General features: G+C 35.5%; 1 protein-coding gene, 1 long non-coding RNA gene and 1 pseudogene across 2 annotated transcripts in view; 1 reads left to right on the forward strand and 2 right to left on the reverse strand.

The window, feature by feature from the left end:
- Positions 1–20,871, forward strand: part of LOC101882744 (NLR family CARD domain-containing protein 3-like) — a 297,907-nt gene that overhangs the window by 191,904 nt on the left and 85,132 nt on the right. The gene's annotated exons all lie outside the window — the stretch shown is intronic.
- LOC147845247 (uncharacterized) lies at positions 107–2,305 on the reverse strand (annotated as a pseudogene).
- On the reverse strand, positions 4,090–6,897 carry LOC137491314 (uncharacterized). The gene is made up of 2 exons (XR_015484475.2): positions 6,205–6,897; positions 4,090–6,119 (listed from the first exon to the last, which is right to left on the reverse strand). It is a non-coding gene; the product is annotated as an uncharacterized LOC137491314 (long non-coding RNA).

Below are 20,871 nucleotides of genomic sequence, written 5' to 3' on the forward strand. Positions count from 1 at the left end.
TAAAAAAAAAAGTTTATTTATTTTGTTGTTGTTTTTTAACTTAAAATAATTAAATAAATGATAAAAAGAAAAAAAAACTGTGAAAGAACACACACACAGACAAAAGATGGCTGGCTGGACCCTGGGCGACTTGCTGAAGCCTTAAAGAGAGAAAAAAACGAGATGAGTGAGGGAAAAAAAAAAATAGTATTTTGAAAGTATAAGATGCTTACCGCGCCTAGTCATCCAGCCATTTCAAATCTTTCCCTTCTCCCCCGAAGGACGCCCGTCTAACACCGTAAACCCACAATAGCTCCTCACCCACCGAGATGTCCCGAAGGGCGTGGAATGGCACACTCCTGTGGCCCATGTGGCAGCGGGAGTTGCACCACAATAGGCCGCACGTTGTGGCGCCGGGAGTGGTTCAACAGCCTTCCATAAGTTTCCTTGCCCGGGTGACAGGGGCAGGGCCAGGACTGGGCATCCAGGCAAATGCGCTTACCACCAGTCCCTTTAAAAAAGAACATGTAGGAGAAGGTGTCAGTGAGGGCTTCCTGTCTCCTAACGCCCTCCCTATGGGACACCTCCTCCCCATGGTAGTAGCAAACTACATCTCCTTTTGTAAAGGGCATGGTGGTGACGACAACTGCACAGAACAAAAAAAAGAAAGAACATGTTTTTGGTTGAGGAAATGACTAAACACAGGGGAAAACCTGTAAACAAATCCCTCTCACCTCGTTCCCGTGAATAACGAGAAAGGTCTCACCTTTGCCCTCAAAGGTTTGGATGTCCAGGCCCTTTCAAGACTGCTGGACCACCGACGTGACCAGCTGATGGTCACTGGTGACGGTGGACGGCGCCTCTGTGAGCTCCCACTCCGCCAGGACGCTGTCCACCGTCGACACGTTGGTGGTCCATGCAGTCTCGCTGCCAATGGTGGCCTTCTGCACCCGGTCCAAGGAAGGCTTCCTGCCCTTCCGGTCGCTGCACTACTCTGGGGGAGAAGGGGGATGTGTGAGTGTCACTACACAAAGACTGTGGTGTGACGGGGCGTAAAGGTGAGCACTCACCTAGGAGATAGCACGTCGGAGTTTGTACTGCTCCCTCCTCCAGTGGTGGTAGTAGCGACCGTGACTGCCTCCGTCATACTAGGGGGCTTCCCATTTCAAGTTGATTGGAAACTTGTCCTGAAAAGCCCCCCAATAACGAGGCGGGGCTGCAGACCAGAGGTGGACGGCCTGGAATAGAGAGAGAGAGATAGATAGAGAGAACAATAAAAACATCAGTTTTTAAAAACATTAGCGCACACACACACCACACACACACACCTAGATTATTATAAATGAAACATTGTAAATATACTGACTATTATTGTTTTATCACTGTTTTATCCTAAATGTACAGATTGTTAAATATATTATTATAGATTTTTTATTTATATTTACTACTATTTACTGTTTATATATATATATATATATATATATATATATATATATATATATATATATATATATATATATATATATATATACATACACACAGTGTGTGCAAACAGAAACTGGCAACGATTGTCCCACCTATGATTACTTCTAATTGGCCCACTGCTCTGAAAATAAGTTATGACTGTACAGTCTAAAAAATATGTTGCTCACATACGTGGCCTTTCTAAAGACTAAAGCTTAAAAGTCAAACATGTCCATCAACCATGTGTTCACATAGAAAACAACGGTAAACCCGTGTGGTAGAGTGGAAAAATGCAGTCGGTGAGGACAGACCCTTACTCACTAATGGTCATATTGACATGTTCAGGGAATAGAATTGAATCGGAAGATCATTACAATGTACTTCATACTATTCCTACTGTTAGTTATATTTCCAAAAGTTACTTTAGATTTAGCAGTATTCCTAGTTTTAAAAGGTTTGTGGACAAAATCTTAGCCATTCTCTGGCAATAATACATTGGATTTCAGGATTGACTCTGTTTTACCTTGTGTTACATTGTATTCTGTGACTTTCCATAACATATAGTGGAACTACCTGTTTGCAGTTCACGCATGTTTGCTGCAAAGGCTTACCTTGTCCCATACTGTCTTACTAAAATGTAATTCACAACAACACTAAGGGAAAATTTACATATAACCCACAACAAAAAGTTATTGACATTACCTACCTTTTGATGATCACCCTTCAGAGGAAGGTTACATTGCAGAGGAACAATGTACGCCACAGCTTTGTTCAAACTGCTTCTGTTCTTGAGAAAGTTTACTGAATAACCATCTGATGGCATAACAATATCAATGAGTTGCTTGCTCCTGCAGCAACACATTATTTTAAAGCCTCCAGAATGTTTAAGAGAAGGGAGGCATCTGCAGCAATATCTATAAATTTCTGTTGTGTGCAATGCACATCAGAAAACCTCACTTTTTTCCCCCCCAAGTCCACTTGCCTGGAGGCACATGCTTTCTTCCACACTTGGAATTTCTGCTGTGTTTACTAGAGCACAGCAAAAAAAGGTGTGCTCCCATGACTGGGTTGGATTCAATTTTTTTGGAGTCTTTACTATATGGCTCAAACGGCTTGCTCAAAGAACGGCTTGCTGAAAACTGATGCAGGGAGGTGAAGGGTAGCTGAACAGTTGGAGTGACAGTTGTTGGAGCGACACTGTAAAACATTGCTGTTAAAAACGGTCAGATTCTACGGTAAAATAATGTTTTTTTTTCACTAAAACAGTAGTATTCTGTTAAAAACAGTGCATTCTGGGTAACATTTTTGTTTTCGAGAAAGTAACCAACTGCAGAAAACTGTGAGCTAACAGAGGTCTGATTCGACATTTTGAAGTCTGTGTTTGAAATCACACTTTGTGCCCTTGTTCACTATTCCATCAACTAGTTCACCAATATAGTTCACCTGACAGAGTTAATGAACACTAATGAGGGAATTCAGACACTGACGAACACCTGCTGTTAATAATCACAATCACTGAAGGAAAGAAACAAGAAACATAAACAGTGACTTGAGTTACAGCATTAAATAAAATCAAGTAAAATAAAACAGCTTCAGACAAGATTGGGCGGATGAGTGGGGGTTTAGATTTTCTACTGATAAAACTCAGGTTATTTGTTTTTCAAAAAAGAAAGTTAATCCAAATATAAATATTAATATATACAGACAAAAAATAGAACAGGTATCAGTAATTAGATATTTAGGAATGTGGATGGATGTAAAACTGAATTTTAATATGCATATTCAAAAAATAATAGATAAATGTAAAAAAGGAATTAATGTAATGAGGTGTTTGGCAGGAGCTGAATGGGGTGCATGTCGTTTCTCGCTTAAAAGAATCTATAATGCACTGGTAAGATCTACTATAGATTATGGATGCGTAGTATATAGTTCCGCAGCTAAAACTCAGTTGTTGAAAATAGATGCGATTCAATCTCAGGCACTAAGAATATGCTGTGGAGCACTAAGAACTACACCCATTATAGCATTACAAGTAGAGATGGGGGAAATGCCTCTAAAAATTAGAAGAATTAAGTTAAAAATGAGATATTGGGTTAGCATTAAAAGCCAAGAATAGAGGCACCCAGTAAAGACAGTACTAAAGGAATGTTGGGAATATGGACATAAAAAGATAGATAGTTTTGGTTGGACAGTAAAAGACGAGGCTCAAAATATGGGCATAAGAGACATCAATTTAGCCCCTGCTGTGCCAACCTCTGCGATTCCGCCTTGGCTTTTCCATAAACCAGTAGTCGATTTATTACTACATGAGGAAAAACACAAAAATAATATGTTAAATGAAAAAGAAATACAACAATACATAAATCAGTCATATTTCAATTATTTACAGATATATACAGATGGGTCAAAAGATCCTAAAGATGGAAAAACGGCAGTAGCAGTTTACATCCCAAAATTCAATATTAAAATATCAAAAAGAATAACGGACCGACTTTCTGTGTACACTACAGAAATTGTAGCTATACTTCTTGCTCTTCAGTGGATAGAAGACGTGAAACCATTAAGATCAGTAATATGCTCAGATTCTCTGTCAGTACTAAACAACTTAATTACTGGAACATCTATGGCAAGACAGGACATAATGAATGAGATAATGCAAAATTTATTCAGAATCAGACAGGGTGGACTTTTTGTAAGCTTCTTGTGGATTCCTGGTCATATGGGAGTAGTAGGTAATGAAGAGGCAGACCAACTTGCAAAGGAAGCATTACAACATACTCAGATAGAAATAAAAATAAAAATAAGTAAGTCAGAGGTAAAAAACATAATTGCAAAAGAAACAGGTAGAATGTGGCAAAGGGAGTGGGATAATGGAGAAAAAGGCAGACATATGCATAATATTCAAGGATGTGTGGGTGGTACTAGAAATAAGTTTGGTAATAGAAGGAATGATGTGGTAATAACTAGGTTGCGTGCTGGTCATTGTTTGCTAAACCAGTATAAGTTCAGAATAGGGAAGCACGAGACAGGATGTTGTGATAAATGCGGGAAAATAGAAACATTAGAACATGTAATTACAAAATGTGTGGCATATGACAATCAGAGATATCAGTTAGTTCAAGGATTAAGTATTTATGGGATTAAAAATTTGTCATTTCAGACCCTATTAGGAAACAGTTCAAATCAAGTTGAAATAATAATGCAATTAATTAATTACTTAAAGAAAACAAAATTGATTAATAGAATTTAAGAATAGCTTAGCAAAATAAGGAAATAAAATTTACTATGATTTTTAACTAGTATTGTTTTTTTTTCTTTCTTTCTCTCCTCTCCTACTGTTATTACTGTTCTCTCTTCCCTATGGTAATCTCATCCCTCCATTCGTATCATATATCTTTAGTACTCATGCTTTTTCCAACATTATGCGCTCCACACTCCTATCCAGTAGGTGGCGGAAATGCACCATTTAAGTTGGTCTGTCAACCGCCATTAACCCCATAAGAAGAAGAAGAAGAAAACACCTTCAGTCTTAGCAGAGGATCCTTAAACAACTCCACAAACAACAGCAGACACACTTATTACTGACTGCTTGGACTTCCATAATCTGATTAAGATCCAACAGAAATTTAGGTGTTTTTTGTGTCACCGTAATGGAGTGAGGGGCTGATTTAGTTGGGCTCTTTGGTCCATGAAATGCTTTGCAGTGCTTTGTTCAATTCATACCGTCATATTTTTTAAGATGCAAGTATTCCGCTTAGTGACATTTTAAGGCTTTACTAGGTCAATTAGGGTAAAGTTGGGGAAATGTTGGCAATAATTATAATGGGTGAAAGATGCGGGAATTAAGGAAAGTTTAGTTAGCTCGTATTGTAATTCTGCTCTTTTAGCATTGAAACAAAACACTCAGACTGTAGTCAAGATTTAGTTATTGAAATACTACAAAAGTTGTATAAATTAAAAGGAGAAAAGTAAAGGTATTGTTCATGTGGGTACCGGTGTTACACCAAATTCTGTGACTATCGTTTTCTGTGACCCTAGTAGGCGCTGTTCTCACAGTTGGCTTGAAAACGCTCCCTTATTCGGGATTGGACACGCAAACAGCGTACATGCCATCACGTGAACGCACTAGGCTCCCGTGAACACTATATCAGCGTGCATCATTCTCCGTTCAATATATTTTTCTTGCCTTTGATATAAAGATGTTAAATTCATATCTATTTACCAGCCTATTCAAGAACCATTTTGCTATAATATGAGCAGTACAGCACGTTTTTACCTTAATTTTATGATTTAAAATAAATAAATCAGTATGTTTTTGCCTTCTTTTTCCCCGATAAGCAGTTACGTAGATTACGGTTGATCCTCTCAAATGTTTCCTGAAATAGGTTTATCCAATTTCTTAATTGTTTTTTAAATTTAAAAGAAAATATTGTGAAATGTTGTGAATGTGTGTGAAATGCTGATTAGACAGAATGTAGGCACACAAATTAAAACAGAAAGTCCATACTTTAAATTTGCAATAAAATGTTTTTATTTACTTATTTGTGTATATTTAAAAAAAAAGGTTCAATTCAAGATAACATTTAATTTAACAAAACTTAAGACAGAGTATGGGATTAACATGCTGCACTGTTGTACGGCTTTGTGGGGTCAGGGTCACACGTGTCACACTGAATCTGTAATGAAGAAATAATACATGTTATTTCTCCCAGGGTTAGGCAGAGCACTGAGATTGACCATCTTATTTCGAAAGGTCCTTACCCAAGAACAAGGTGGTGGTTTTCGGTGCTTTTCCCCTTTCTTTCCTTGGTCTCCCACTTCTATATTATTTTCCCCACAATAGAGTCACAGCTCACTAAGGTCATCTATTGAACCAAAAGATAGAATTAAGTTCAACTATATGGAGGGTTAATTAAGTCTTAGGGTGCTATGACACCTACACTTTTGTTTCGGAACGTGTCTTGTTTGCCCAGTTAGCGCGGTTCATTTGGCATATGTGAACAGGGCAATCGCGCTCTGTTCCGCGCCAAAGTAATCGCTCAGAGATCGCTTGAATGAGGTGGTCTCGGCTCGATTGAAACGAACCCTGGAGCGGTTCGATTGCAGTGAGAAAGCAATCCGATCCAAGCGTGGTTATATCACAGTGTTTTATGGATATGTAATAGGCTTACGGCTATATGAAGAGAGAATTATGAGTAGGGCAGGAAGTTTCGCGAGTCCGGATGCCCGCAAACGAGTGATGATCTCCTGGTAATCTCGCGTCTCCCTCCCGGTCCTCAAATAGGCATCATCGCGCACCCTTCTCACCCCTCCCCACCGCATCTCTCCGCGCGCGCACCCTGTCAATCACCACCAAACCACCACCTCTCCTGACAGCTGAGCGGGACGCTGCAAAATAAACCCTGACACTCTGACCAATGTGAGGAGAGTTTACTCGCACATGACTTGTTTTAACTCTTTTGGTCCGATTAGAAACTTTGCAGTGTGAAAGCGAACCGCTCCAAGAGCAAAGAGCAAAAATGTAACAATTGTAATTTCTGTTTCGGAACCACTGAATCGATTCACAGGTGTAAAAGCACCCTTAGTCAATCGGGGAGGGGCGGGGTAGTTACCATGGCAATTCTTATTTGACAGTTTGACAATTAGTGATCTCAAAAGTGTAATATAGAATTAACATTTTCTAATTTTGCAATATTTTTAATATGATACATTTTCTGTGGTGTGAATAATATATATATATATATATATATATTAAAGTGAATAATTATTTGAAATGCTACAGTTACAATAACACAGAATAAAAGCAAAGTTACTTTTAGGACAAATATACCATATGAGGTGGCATCATTTTGAAGGCTGTGAGGCTCTGTGCTGGCTGGACACCTGGCAGCTTTGTTTTCTTGTGAAAGCCCTAACAAAAACAATAGAAACAAAAATATATACATATAAATTCTATACAATTAGTCATAAATGTATATATATATGTATATATATATATATATATATATATATATATATATATATATATATATATATATATATACATATCCCCTCAAAAAATCCCTTTTTTAATGAGACCGTTTCTACATTTATGAATTCATTGGTTACCTAGTTGACTCCAAACACTGTTTGATTTTGCCAGAATCCTTTCCGAGGCGATCCAATACAAGGCTTCTTTTCTCAGAAGGAAAGATTACCTGTAGAATTGTAAACTTGGATTTACCTTCACTGCTACTAAAAATATGGTACAGTATTTCTCTTTAAAGCTTAGTAAATAGATCAAAATATTTGATCTTACTCCCAATATCCAGTGCCCAGGCTCATGGCCCCATAGCTTCCAACATGAAAGCGTATTTTGTTGGATCACACTAAAAAGGCAAACATAATTTATAAGCTTTCAAAACTAGACATAAAATGATGATCATACAAAGCCTGACACAAGTGTAAGTACATAAAATAAAATTCACAACATAAACTTTGAGTTTGGCTTGAGGTAATTTCAGTAGATGGGAAAAAAACGTTCTTATATGCTTACCTTGAATCTTGAGCCCTTTCCCTCCTATATCCTATTAATTCCATGTGTCAATATGAAGTGCTTTTTTTCTTGTGCAAAATTGTGTTTTTTCACAACAAGGGCCATGTATGCATTGATCACCTAAACGTTAGAAATATAGAAATAGTAAATAAACAGGAATGCATTACTGAAATGTGTACATACATGCCATGCAAACAAATCTCTCTTTACCTCACTCTCAACTTCTTTATTGGGAGCTGTCCCAACTATGTCCCAGTAAAAGAGTTTATAATTGTCAATGCGGGAAAGCAGAACATGTGCATTTTTTCCTCCCCATGCATCTTGAATCGCTGTGTAATGAAGGAATATTAATGAAGGAAATCAATTATTTGATGTATTTGCCATTTTAAGCTAAAAAAGGTCCAAGTTACGTTTTCCAAGTTACATACATTTTTTGTGACCAGATTGGACAGGATTGTCCTGCTGGAGGAGAAAGAGGTGAAGGTGGTGGAGGAGGTGGAGATGGAGGAGGAGAAGGCCAAATATCCTCATCTGGACAACAGGCATCCTGAGGTGGACAGACTTGAAGTGATTTGAGGTTGAACTGAAAATGGGGCTGAGGTGGCAAAGAGAAAACTGATGTTTCCTGATTTTTTAGGTATTCTTGGCCTCTCTTCATGGTGGAGTTTCAAATGATCAATGTTGACCCTTTGCGTGGACTGTCCTATAGAGTTGAAATGGACCACACATTTGTTATCTATTTTGGTCACCATAAAGGGATCAAAATATTCAGGGTCAAGTTTTCCTCCCTTTCGTTGTTCAATGCGAACATTTCTCCTCCATACTATGTCCCCCACCTTAAGGCTTTGGCATTGCCTTTTTGAAAGTTGCCGTCTAGTTCTTTTGTGGGTTTTTTCTGTGTTTTTCTCCACTAGATGCAGAATGTTCTCATGGCATCTGATGTCAACAGCCACCTCTTCCTTACAGCACTCTACTTCAAATGAAGAATCAACGTTTGGCAACATGTTAATGAGAAATATATTTTCTTCATTTACATTTACTATATACAGCTTTGAAAATATATACCTGGCACTTTTTATAAAATTATAAACAAATATTTTTCACCTGAGCTTTCTGGGACTTAAGAAGGGCATCTTGCTTCTCTCCCAAACATGAGAAGAAAACCTTGTGGTAAGCTGTTTTTGGTCCGCAGACCAAACATGGCTGCATCTAAATATTGGTTCCAGTTGCTGGGTTTGTCCTCCACTAGCTTTGCAAGTACTCTAATAACACTAAAACATAAAAGGTAAATACAAAACTTGAAGCATTTTTTGTAAAAAAGGATACAAATGCTTACAGTGTTGACAAACTCCCTTCCTTGATTTACTGAAATCAATGTTTCCTTGATTGACTTTTAACATTTGGACTGTAATAAGACATTTTGTTAGATACATGCAAAATGTTACATGGATAGTTCACCCAAATATGACAATTGCCTCATCATTTGTTTTCGGTCACTTGTTTTTTTCTAAATATCTTCCTTTAACTGAATAAAGGAATGCAAATGTGTTTTAAGCATGTGAAGGGTGTGTAAAAGATGGCAGAATGTTCAGTTATGGGTGAAATATTGCTTTAATACAAATCTTACATTTGTACTGTTGTCAAAAGTTTATATCAGTGTTCTGAAGGAGCAAGGGAGAAATTCAACAAAGTTTTTCAACCAAAGACAAAACTCATTTTCTAGGGTTTATGAGAAAGAGTCACTCATTTGTAACAGATATAACACAGGCAGTCAAAGTACAGGGCCTTCTCCTGGGCGATGCTGGCAGGTCGAACACAAAGGTTCCTCATCAAAACCGTTGAATATAATAGAACAGACCTCAGGCAGGAGATTGTATGGATTGGCTTTACTCGAGCACAGACTGTGGGCAGAGTAGAGGTGAGCCAAAGCACAGTGGAACAAACAACAAACGGGTAGAGACAGAGCACGACAAGACGAAGTTCACAAGACTCAACAAACTTGGATACAGGTAGGACAAGTAGCTTAGAAAGCTTACTGACATCAAACAATTATCAAGCACAGAACGAGGGAGAAGGGGAGATTGAATAGACACATAATCAGGGAGAGCAGGTGAGAGCAATGAGGATGGAGAAACAAGGGAATTGGTAACAGGTGTAACTGCACACAAATAAACAGACACAAGAGGGAGACAAAGAAAGCACAAAAACCCTGACAATTAAACAATGTTAGAAACATGGATGTAGTACCTTGATTGGAATATAATCTGGTTCGTGTTTTAGATATCTCCGGCTTTTTTGGCAAACAGTGCACTGTGAAACCTCAAACAGTGATAATATGAATTAAGTTAAAAGTGATGCAATTTTTTGATTTCATAAATTCAGTGAACTGAAGTATTCATAAAGTGCATTAGCTTACCCATTTCACAATGTCTTCTGACATGCCAGGCCAGTAAAATCTTTAAGAAATCGCATCTCTTGCCTTAAGTTGCCCACAATGTGCACCAATGTTGCTTGCATGATATTCTTTGAAAAGTTGGTCAGCCTCCTCTATGCTACACACAACTTTACATTTCGTCTCTTTATCAGAGCCATTTTTCTGATGTAATATAAAACGTCATGTGCAGAAAATATATATTTAAAAAACATGTCTAAACCCAGCTCTTACTCCTATACAGGAATAAAATGGTTTCTCAAATATATGTGGCCCTGGGCCACAAAACCTAAATATTGTAGAGGTTGGGAAAAATATTCATTGTACAGATCCAAATTATAGATTCTTTTTTTTAGGAGAAAAAGATAAGGAAAAGATTATTTTCCATTGAGATGTTTTATTTGTAATTACACCTCATATTTGAAATCTTTTTTAAATTGTAAGAGTTGTATCTCAGCTAAATATTGTGCAATCATTTTACTTGCAGCACTCACTGCAGACAGTTGTTATATTTATCTTTGAGTAATGCCAATTTCCAGCCATAGTAAAGTTTGATACTCTCCTAATTATGCAATATCGCTGGTGTTTATCAGCATTTTTGGGGGTATTCACCCAAAAGAAGGTAGGCCCTAAGCCAGGCTAGGAAATTAGGATCCATGATGTGCTGTGGTAACTTGCCAGTCATCCTATACCGTGCTCATCAGGGAAGTTACTTCTCAGTGTTATCAGTGGATTATAAGCACCTGAGTACACCTGATGTGCATTTATTCAATATATTCTTGATGTAATATGAAGCCTTGAGCTGCGGTCACATTGGGCTTTTCCTCCCATAGATTTCCATTCATACGCATGCGAATGCATCAGCTTTGTGAACTTTGACCTGCGAAATCGCATCACTTTACTGCGTGAGACTGATCGAGGATCAAAACATGACCTCTCTAGACAGAAATTAAAAAAATTAAGCAATCGCTCGCTTTTTAAATGTCTAATCATCTAGTTTAGTCCCGCCCCTTTTCGCAGCGCCGCACAACAGAATTTCGCACACACAAACTCTAGTGTGACCGCAGTTTAAGCTATGGTCAAACACACATGGAGCCGCCCTCCACTCTCTGTAACAAGCTACAAGTCGATTATGTAACTTAACTTACATAACTTAATCTTACTTATCAAAAAAAAAAACATTGATTCTCTAGCTTTTCTTAGAATAAAGCATAAGGTGGATATATAGCGTTTTGCAAAAAAAAAAAAAAAAAAAAAAAAAAAAAAAAAAAGGTATGTTATGCACATTCCGACCAAAACTAACTCAGAATCTTATTATTATTAATCAATCTTTGTTTAGATTATTCCATATATTTATGATGTGTGTGTATATAAATAAATATATATATATATATATATATATATATATATATATATATATATATATATATATATATATATATATATATTTTTTTTTTTTTTTTTCATTAATAATTTAAGATGTTTGACAATGTTAAGATAAATTTGTTGCATTTTGGCATGGTTTTTGACTTATGTATGAACTATTTATGGACATAAAACTAAATAAAAAATATCCTGGATTTGAAAATATTGTGTTCACTGAGCTAAAGCAATAGTTTTATGTACAAAAATTGTGAATGAACTTGACTGTTGATGTCTTAAAGCAGGGCTCACCAATCTCGGTCCTGGAAGGTCGGTGTCCCTGCAGGGTTTAGCTCCAACTTGCCTCAACACACCTGCCTGGATGTTTCAAGTATACCTAGCAACACTTTGATTAGCTTGTTCAGGTGTGTTTGATTAGGGTTGGAGCTAAAATCTGCAGGACACCGGCCCTCCAGGAACAAGTTTGGTGACCACTGTCTTAAATAATAATGTCAAATAACTAACATTTTTAAAAATGGATATATCTCGTTTTAAAACTAAACTCTTCATATGTTTTTTTTGTAACACTTACTTTTACAACCCGCAAAGTACCACGTAAGTACAGTGAAATAACGGTGTACTTTTGTGTACGTATGGTATTAGTAAAATGAACGTACGTGTTGGTATAATGGAACAAACTGTAATGCTTGGGTAATAAAGGGGGTAACAACTAGACATGCTACACGCAAATTACCGTGTAAGTATATTGATTTTACAGTGTACTTTTCTATAAAGTGCAAAGGAACAAATGGGTAATGTGTGGGTAATAAGGGGGTAACAACCAGATATGCAATGCTTGGGTAATTTGGGGGTAAGAACCAGACATGCAACACGCAAAGTACCGTGTAAGTATATCAATTTTACAGTTTACTTTTCTATAAAGTGCAAAGGAACAAACGGGTAATGTTTACGTAATAAGGGGGTAACAAGCAGATGTGCAACACGCAAAGTACCCCATAAGTATATTGAATTCACGGAGTACTTTTCTTTAAGTATTATATAAAGAATGAATCAAGGGTGATCACAACCTAGTGCAACCTGCAGACACCTGCTTAAGTACATTATTAATAGTACCCTTATTCAGTGCTTGGGTTTTTATAAGGGTTGTTTACTAAACAAGTTTCACAACCCGTATTGAATATTGTATGTATTTTAAATCTGCAATTCAATACAAATATATATTTTCATACACCACTTACCTTATGAAAGCTTAGTCGATCTCACCACCGCCAGCAATTTCTCAACAACATTATCAACAAATACTTTTGCATGATATACTGTCAGGGTTTAATGCCGATTAAAACAGGCTTGCATTTTTACTGCTGTCTGCAGAACGGGGGGACCAACTGTTACATTTCAATGAATAGCTGATGTTTTATTGAAAAATGTAGTGTGCAATTTGGCATTTAATCAATCAGCTGTAGTTTTCTGTTCTTACTGTTCAAATATACACTTGTGCATTAAAGTCCAGCTTGTTCCCTCCTTGTTCCCTGTAGTTACAGGGTAAATACAGCATTTGCCGGTTGTAAAATAAAGTGAAGCCTTGTTCCCTTTAGTTACACAGTAATTAAATATGCTGTAACAGCATTAGCTGTTTTAAGTTCAAAGTACTTGTAAAAGTGCATACCATAATGAGCACAAGCAAAAACATAAATTTCATCAACTTCAATAACAATTATTTATTATTAACATTTATTAACAAACTCATAAACAAACTTTCTTACAAACTTTTATCACACAATTATTATATACACTTGAACAGATGGAAAAAAGCTGCTTAATTATTTACTCAATTGAAAGAAAGAAAGAAAGAAAAAAAGAAAGTAAAAAAAAGAAAGAAATAAGAAAGAAGAAAGAAAGAAAAAAGAAAGAAAGAAAGATCAACGCCTGAACTTGTTTTTTATAGGCAACAGCTTGTGTCCCTTCTTCATTGTGATGATCTTTGTCTCAAGACTGGGGCAGGAGACAAGGAACTGTTGTAATTCTTTGGAATAGCACTGGAGTGTTGTTCCATTTACATATGGTGGAACTTAATTCAGTTCTCCCTCCGAAGCAATTGCCACCTGTAACCAAAAGTGCAGAAATTTAATTTGTAGAATTTCAAAAAGGTATAGCAATAGAAACCAATTAATATCAGGCTATCAGATTTACAACCCTCATTGAATTGATAATTACTGTCAGTAGTTGTCAAGAGCCCTTTCAGATTAAAAGTAGTTTGGTTTGTTGGGTTGGATCTAAACTCTTCAAGAAGGTGAATGTCGAGTATTTCTATTTCCAATAATATTTATCTAAAGGCTGTATTTTATGCTGCTTTTGAACTGTATTGCAATAAAGAATATTGTTTCTGATTAGCTTACGCTCTGATATAGATAGGGTGAACAAAAAAAAGCTAAAACCAGATAATATAAAACTATAATTTAGCAGCAGCAGTATACATACCAAGAATGATTGCACTGATGAATCACTCAATAATCTAAACAAAACATATAAATGCATCACCTAAAGATTTAGATCAGGCTGTAATTTTCTAAGAATTTTTGTTTAACTACTTAGCAACAACACTAAAATTATCACAACATCTGTGGTCATACATACCTCTGCAATTATACTTGTCAGGGATAAGGTAGATTTATCCCCCTTGTGCCTTTTTAAGCAATCCCGAATGCTTAGATTCTTTTTATATGTTTTAAGTACAAGTTTGTACCTATGGGTTACTTGTTCTCGGGTGGTCACTGGAGAAAAAAAAAAGTAAAAATAATTGTTGGGTTAATGTATGATTTCAGATACAATTTACAATACCTCAGATACTTAAATGGCTTCACATTTCAACTCAAAACCTTGTTCATAATAAATAAAGTATAATAATAATTGTCATCAAGTCAAATTACTTTGTGCACTGAAAAGACAGAAATGCCAGAAACCTTCACCCGCCAGATATTATACCACCATTGGACCAACTGGGTGGACTCTAACAGGCAGTGTTATAATAAAGAGGTAATCCAGAAACTAAGCTTTAATGTCATTCGTATTTACCCTGAATTCAGATTTAATTATCTCACACCTTGTTTTATCAAGGTATGTCAGTTGCAAAGCTGTGACTGTAAGTTAAGTTGACTCAAAGTACAGTGTCCATCAGTCAGCCAGAGATTTTTTTTTTATCTTTGTGCTATGGTGAGCCTTATCCCTTTTGTCATCTAAAAGATGATTGTTAAATTCTAATATTACCATTTAATCTGTATTGCTGTTACTAGTAAATACTGTTATTAGTATTTAAATTGTGTGTTTGAAAGTAACAAAAATGTAAAGAAAGATTAGACTAAACTATATTTAATAATACATTTTATTTGTTATGCACTTTTCTCAAACTCAAAGCGTGTACAAGGCAAAAACAATAAAACAGTAAAAGCAATAAATAGGTAAATATAACAATAAGTACGATAACATCAGATCACACATTAAAACACGACTAAAGAGGATAGTCGTAGGAAGCTTCTTAAAACAGTCCAGAGACACAATATTCCTAATGTTAATGGGTAATGCATTCCATCATTTTGCTGAGATACGAAACAATATGAAAAAAGCCTGCCCACCCATGATGCTAAGTCTGAAGCGTGGCTGGAACAGGGTAAGACCCAAAGTAGACTGCGAGCAGGAGTGGAAAGTGTCACAAGATCACTGATGCAATCAGGAGCTAGCCTATGGACTGCTTTATAAATTAAAATCAGAGTCTTAGCGTGCTTTCACACCTACACTTTTGTTTCAGAACCTGTCTTGTTTGCCCAGTTAGCGTGGTTCGTTTGGCATATGTGAAACCACCAATCACGCTCGGATCCACGCCAAAACAATCGCTCAGAGATCGCTTAAACGAGGTGGTCTCAGCTTGATTGACACAAACTCTGGAGCGGATCGATTGTAGTGAGAAAACAAACGATTCTAGCCCGGTTATATTACAGTTATGGCTGCTCTATTATGGAAAAAAATCATAATCACGATTATTTTGGTCATAATTGTAATCACGATTATTCAAAACGATTATCAGTTGAAGTCAAAATTATTCGCTCTTCTGTGAATTTATTGTTATATATAAATATTTCCCAAATGTTGTTTAATAGGTTTTTTTACAGTATTACCTATAATATTTTTTCTTCTGGAGAAAGGCTTATTTGTTTTATTTCAGCTAGAATTCAATTCAATTCAGCTTTATTTGTATAGCGCTTTTACAATGTAGATTGTGTCAAAGCAGCTTCACATAAATGGTCATAGTAACTGGAACAGTGTGGTTCAGGTTTTAGTGTTTAAGTTCAGTTCAGTTCAGTTTAGCTCCGTTCAGTGTGATTTAATCATTACTGAGAGTTCAAACACTGAAGAGCAAATTCATCGATGCGTAGCTCTACCAATCCTGAACCATGCGAGGCAGTGGCGACAGCGGAGAGGGAAAAAAAACTTCACCTGATGGGAGTGAAGAAAAAAAACCTTGAGAGAACCAGACTCAGTTGGGCACGACCATTTTAATTTCTCCGCTGGCCAAAAGTCTTGTGCAGAACTTCATTCGCCGTGGTTTATGCTGGAAGATGACCTCAATGAAGACTCGTCTGTCCCTGGAGCGTCGCTGGAATCAGACACATGTTCTCCACTCCCCACGACCATCAGCGCAGCAGCAGCTCAGGATATGGCCTGGTCCCGGATATGGAATCCTTGGGATCATCACGTCGCTGGTCTTGGATCCAATCAGTGACTCCGCCTAATCTGAGGACCTCGGGATGAGTATCCCCAGGTGAAAATAGAGAATAAAGAGAATAATTAGCGTAGCTGCTGTTCATAGTGTATATAAGCAAGATGCAGAAGCCTGTGTGGAACCCGCTAGGTGATGCATTGAGTGTATGCTTTACTAAACAGATAGGTCTTTAATCTAGTTTTGAACTGGGAGAGTGTGTCTGAGCCTCGGACATTATCAGAAAGGCTATTCCAGAGTGTAGGAGCCATGAAAGAGAAGGCTCGACCTCCTTTACTTGATTTTGCTATTCTAGGTACTACCAGAAGCCCTGAGTTTTGAGATCTTAAAGAGCGAGTTGGTTCGTAGCGAGACAGAAGGTTGGTTAGATAAACAGGAGCTAGATTATTTAGAGCTTTATAGGTTAGAAGTAATATTTTAAATTCAATACGAAACTTAACAGGCAGCCAGTGTAAGGAGGATAAAATTGGGGTTATATGATCATATTTTCTAGACCTGGTCAGAACTCTGGCTGCTGCATTTTGTACTAATTGAAGTTTGTTAATAGAGGATGCTGGGCAGCCAGCAAATAGAGCATTACAGTAATCCAGCCTTGAAGTCATAAAAGCATGGACTAGCTTTTCTGCATCTGAGATGGATAGCATATTTCGTAATTTAGCGATATTTCTCAGATGAAAGAAGGCAGTTTTTGTGACATGGGATATATGGTTTTTAAAAGTTAGATTGCTGTCTAATATGACACCCAAATCTTTTATAGTAGAGCTAAAGCTAACTTTGTATCCCTCTAATTGTAAATTGAGTTGCGAGATCTGCTGTGTGCAAGATTTAGGCCCAATAAGTAATAATTCTGTTTTGTCGGAGTTTAAGAGAAGAAAATTGTTGGTCATCCAGTCTTTGATGTCTTTGATACACTCAGTTTAGAAAGTTCAGACGTCTCGTCAGGTTTAGTTGAAATATATAATTGAGTATCCTCTGCATAGCAGTGAAAGCTGATCCCATGCCTTCTAATAATGTCTCCCAGAGGTAGCATCTAAATTGTAAACAGTAAAGGGCCTAAAACTGATCCTTGAGGCACCCCATACTTTACTGGGCAGATTTGTGAAGGCTGTCCATTAATATTCACAAACTGGTAACGGTCAGTTAAGTATGACTTAAACCATTGTAGAGCCTGTCCCTGGACACCTGTAGACTTTAAGCGATTTATTAGGATATTGTGGTCAATGGTATCAAATGCCGCACTAAGATCGAGTAAAACTAATAGCGAGATGCACCCTCGGTCAGCAGCTAAGAGTAAATCATTGGTTATTTTCACCAAGGCGGTTTCTGTACTGTGGTGAGCCCTGAAACCTGACTGAAACACTTATATAAAATATTGTTCGTCTGCAGAAAAGAGCATAATTGAGTGGAAACAACTTTTTCTAGTATTTTAGACATAAATGGAAGATTTGAAATAGGCCTATAGTTAGCTAAGTTGTTGGTGTCTAGTTGCGGTTTCTTAATAATAGGCTTAATAACAGCTAGCTTGTAAGAGTTTGGAACATGGCCTATAGATAAAGAAGAGTTAATAATGTTAAGAAGAGGTTCTCCTATAGCAGGTAGCAGCTCTTTCAGTAATTTTGTTGGAATTGAGTCCAGCATACACCTAGCTGGTTTAGAGCTATTTATAATTTTTACTAACTCTTCATGTTCTATGATTTTGAAGCAGTGTAGGTTATTATTATGATTCAATGAAATATTTACAGGATTTGGAGTATAAGCCGGTGCAGAAAGTTTGGCATCTCCTATTTTCTGTCTAAAGCCTTCTATTTTGTTACTGAAAAAAATTCATGAAGTCATCACTACTAATTTGCGGTGGAGTAGTTTGTTCCAAGGATGACCGATTATTTGCTAATTTAGAGATGGTGTTAAATAAAAATCTAGGATTGTTATGATTATTTTCTATCAGTTTGCGCAGGTGCTCGGTCCTGGCAGATTTTAGAGCCCTCCTATAGCTGGACATACTGTTTTTGTACGCAATTCTAAAGACCTCTAAATTAGTTTTTTTCCATTTACGTTCCAGGGTGCGGGTTGCTGTTTTGAGCGCACGAGTATGACTATTATACCATGGTATAGTTTTAGTCTCTCTAGCCTTTTTTTAATTTGATAGGTGCCACAGTATTTAGTGTGCTAGTAAAGATGGCATCCATACTGCTGGTTACTACATCAAGATCATTTGAGTTTGCGGGTGCATTACGAAATAGAGAGAGATCAGGTAAGTTATTTATAAATTCATCTTTAGTTGACGGAACAATAGTTCTACTAGGGCGGAGTATTGGAGCGGGTTTGCTGATTTCAGGTAAACACAGCTTATATAGTAAGAGGTAGTGGTCTGTAATATCATCACTTTTTTTTCAAGATTTTTTCATTTTTCGAGATTTTTCAAGATTTTTCTTGATTTTCGAGAATTTTCTAGATTTTTCTTGATTTTTCAAGATTTTTTCATTTTCGAGATTTTTCAAGATTTTTTCATTTTTCTAGATTTTTCAAGATTTTTTCAATTTTCTAGATTTTTCTGGATTTTTCAAGATTTTTTCATTTTTCGAGATTTTTCAAGATTTTTCGAGATTTTTTCATTTTTCGCGATTTTTCAAGATTTTTTCATTTTTCTTGATTTTTCAAGATTTTTTCATTTTTTGAGATTTTTCAAGATTTTTTCATTTTTCGAGATTTTTCAAGATTTTTCAAGATTTTTTCATTTTTCGAGATTTTTCAAGATTTTTCAAGATTTTTTCTTTTATCGAGATTTTTCAAGATTTTTTCATTTATCGAGATTTTTCAAGATTTTTTCATTTTTCGAGATTTTTCAAGATTTTTCAAGATTTTTCAAGATTTTTTCATTTATCGAGATTTTTCAAGATTTTTTCATTTATCGAGATTTTTCAAGATTTTTTCATTTTTCGAGATTTTTCGAGATTTTTTCATTTATCGAGATTTTTCAAGATTTTTCAAGATTTTTTCATTTTTCGAGATTTTTTCATTTTTCGAGATTTTTCAAGATTTTTCAAGATTTTTCAAGATTTTTTCATTTTTCGAGATTTTTCAAGATTTTTCAAGATTTTTTCTTTTATCGAGATTTTTCAAGATTTTTTCATTTATCGAGATTTTTCAAGATTTTTTCATTTATCGAGATTTTTCAAGATTTTTTCATTTTTCGAGATTTTTCAAGATTTTTCAAGATTTTTTCATTTTTCGAGATTTTTTCATTTTTCGAGATTTTTCAAGATTTTTCAAGATTTTTTCTTTTATCGAGATTTTTCAAGATTTTTTCATTTATCGAGATTTTTCAAGATTTTTTCATTTATCGAGATTTTTCAAGATTTTTTCATTTTTCGAGATTTTTCAAGATTTTTCAAGATTTTTTCATTTTTCGAGATTTTTTCATTTTTCGAGATTTTTCAAGATTTTTCAAGATTTTTTCATTTTTCGAGATTTTTCAAGATTTTTTCATTTATCGAGATTTTTCAAGATTTTTCAAGATTTTTTCATTTTTCGAGATTTTTCAAGATTTTTCAAGATTTTTTCTTTTATCGAGATTTTTCAAGATTTTTTCATTTATCGAGATTTTTCAAGATTTTTTCATTTATCGAGATTTTTCAAGATTTTTTCATTTTTCGAGATTTTTCGAGATTTTTTCATTTATCGAGATTTTTCAAGATTTTTCAAGATTTTTTCATTTTTCGAGATTTTTCAAGATTTTTTCATTTATCGAGATTTTTCGAGATTTTTCAAGATTTTTCAAGATTTTTCAAGATTTTTTCATTTTTCGAGATTTTTCAAGATTTTTCAAGATTTTTTCTTTTATCGAGATTTTTCAAGATTTTTTCATTTTTCGAGATTTTTCAAGATTTTTTCATTTTTCGAGATTTTTCAAGATTTTTTCATTTATCGAGATTTTTCAAGATTTTTTCTTTTTTCGAGATTTTTCGAGATTTTTCAAGATTTTTTCATTTATCGAGATTTTTCAAGATTTTTTCATTTTTCGAGATTTTTCAAGATTTTTTCATTTTTCGAGATTTTTCAAGATTTTTCAAGATTTTTTCATTTTTCGAGATTTTTCAAGATTTTTCAAGATTTTTCAAGATTTTTTCATTTTTCGAGATTTTTCAAGATTTTTCAAGATTTTTTCTTTTATCGAGATTTTTCAAGATTTTTTCATTTATCGAGATTTTTCAAGATTTTTTCATTTTTCGAGATTTTTCAAGATTTTTTCATTTATCGAGATTTTTCAAGATTTTTTCATTTTTCGAGATTTTTCAAGATTTTTCAAGA

The sequence above is a fragment of the Danio rerio genome, chromosome 4, assembly GCF_052040795.2.
Source record: "Danio rerio strain M-AB ecotype USA chromosome 4, GRCz13ab, whole genome shotgun sequence".
Classification (NCBI taxonomy): domain Eukaryota; kingdom Metazoa; phylum Chordata; class Actinopteri; order Cypriniformes; family Danionidae; genus Danio; species Danio rerio.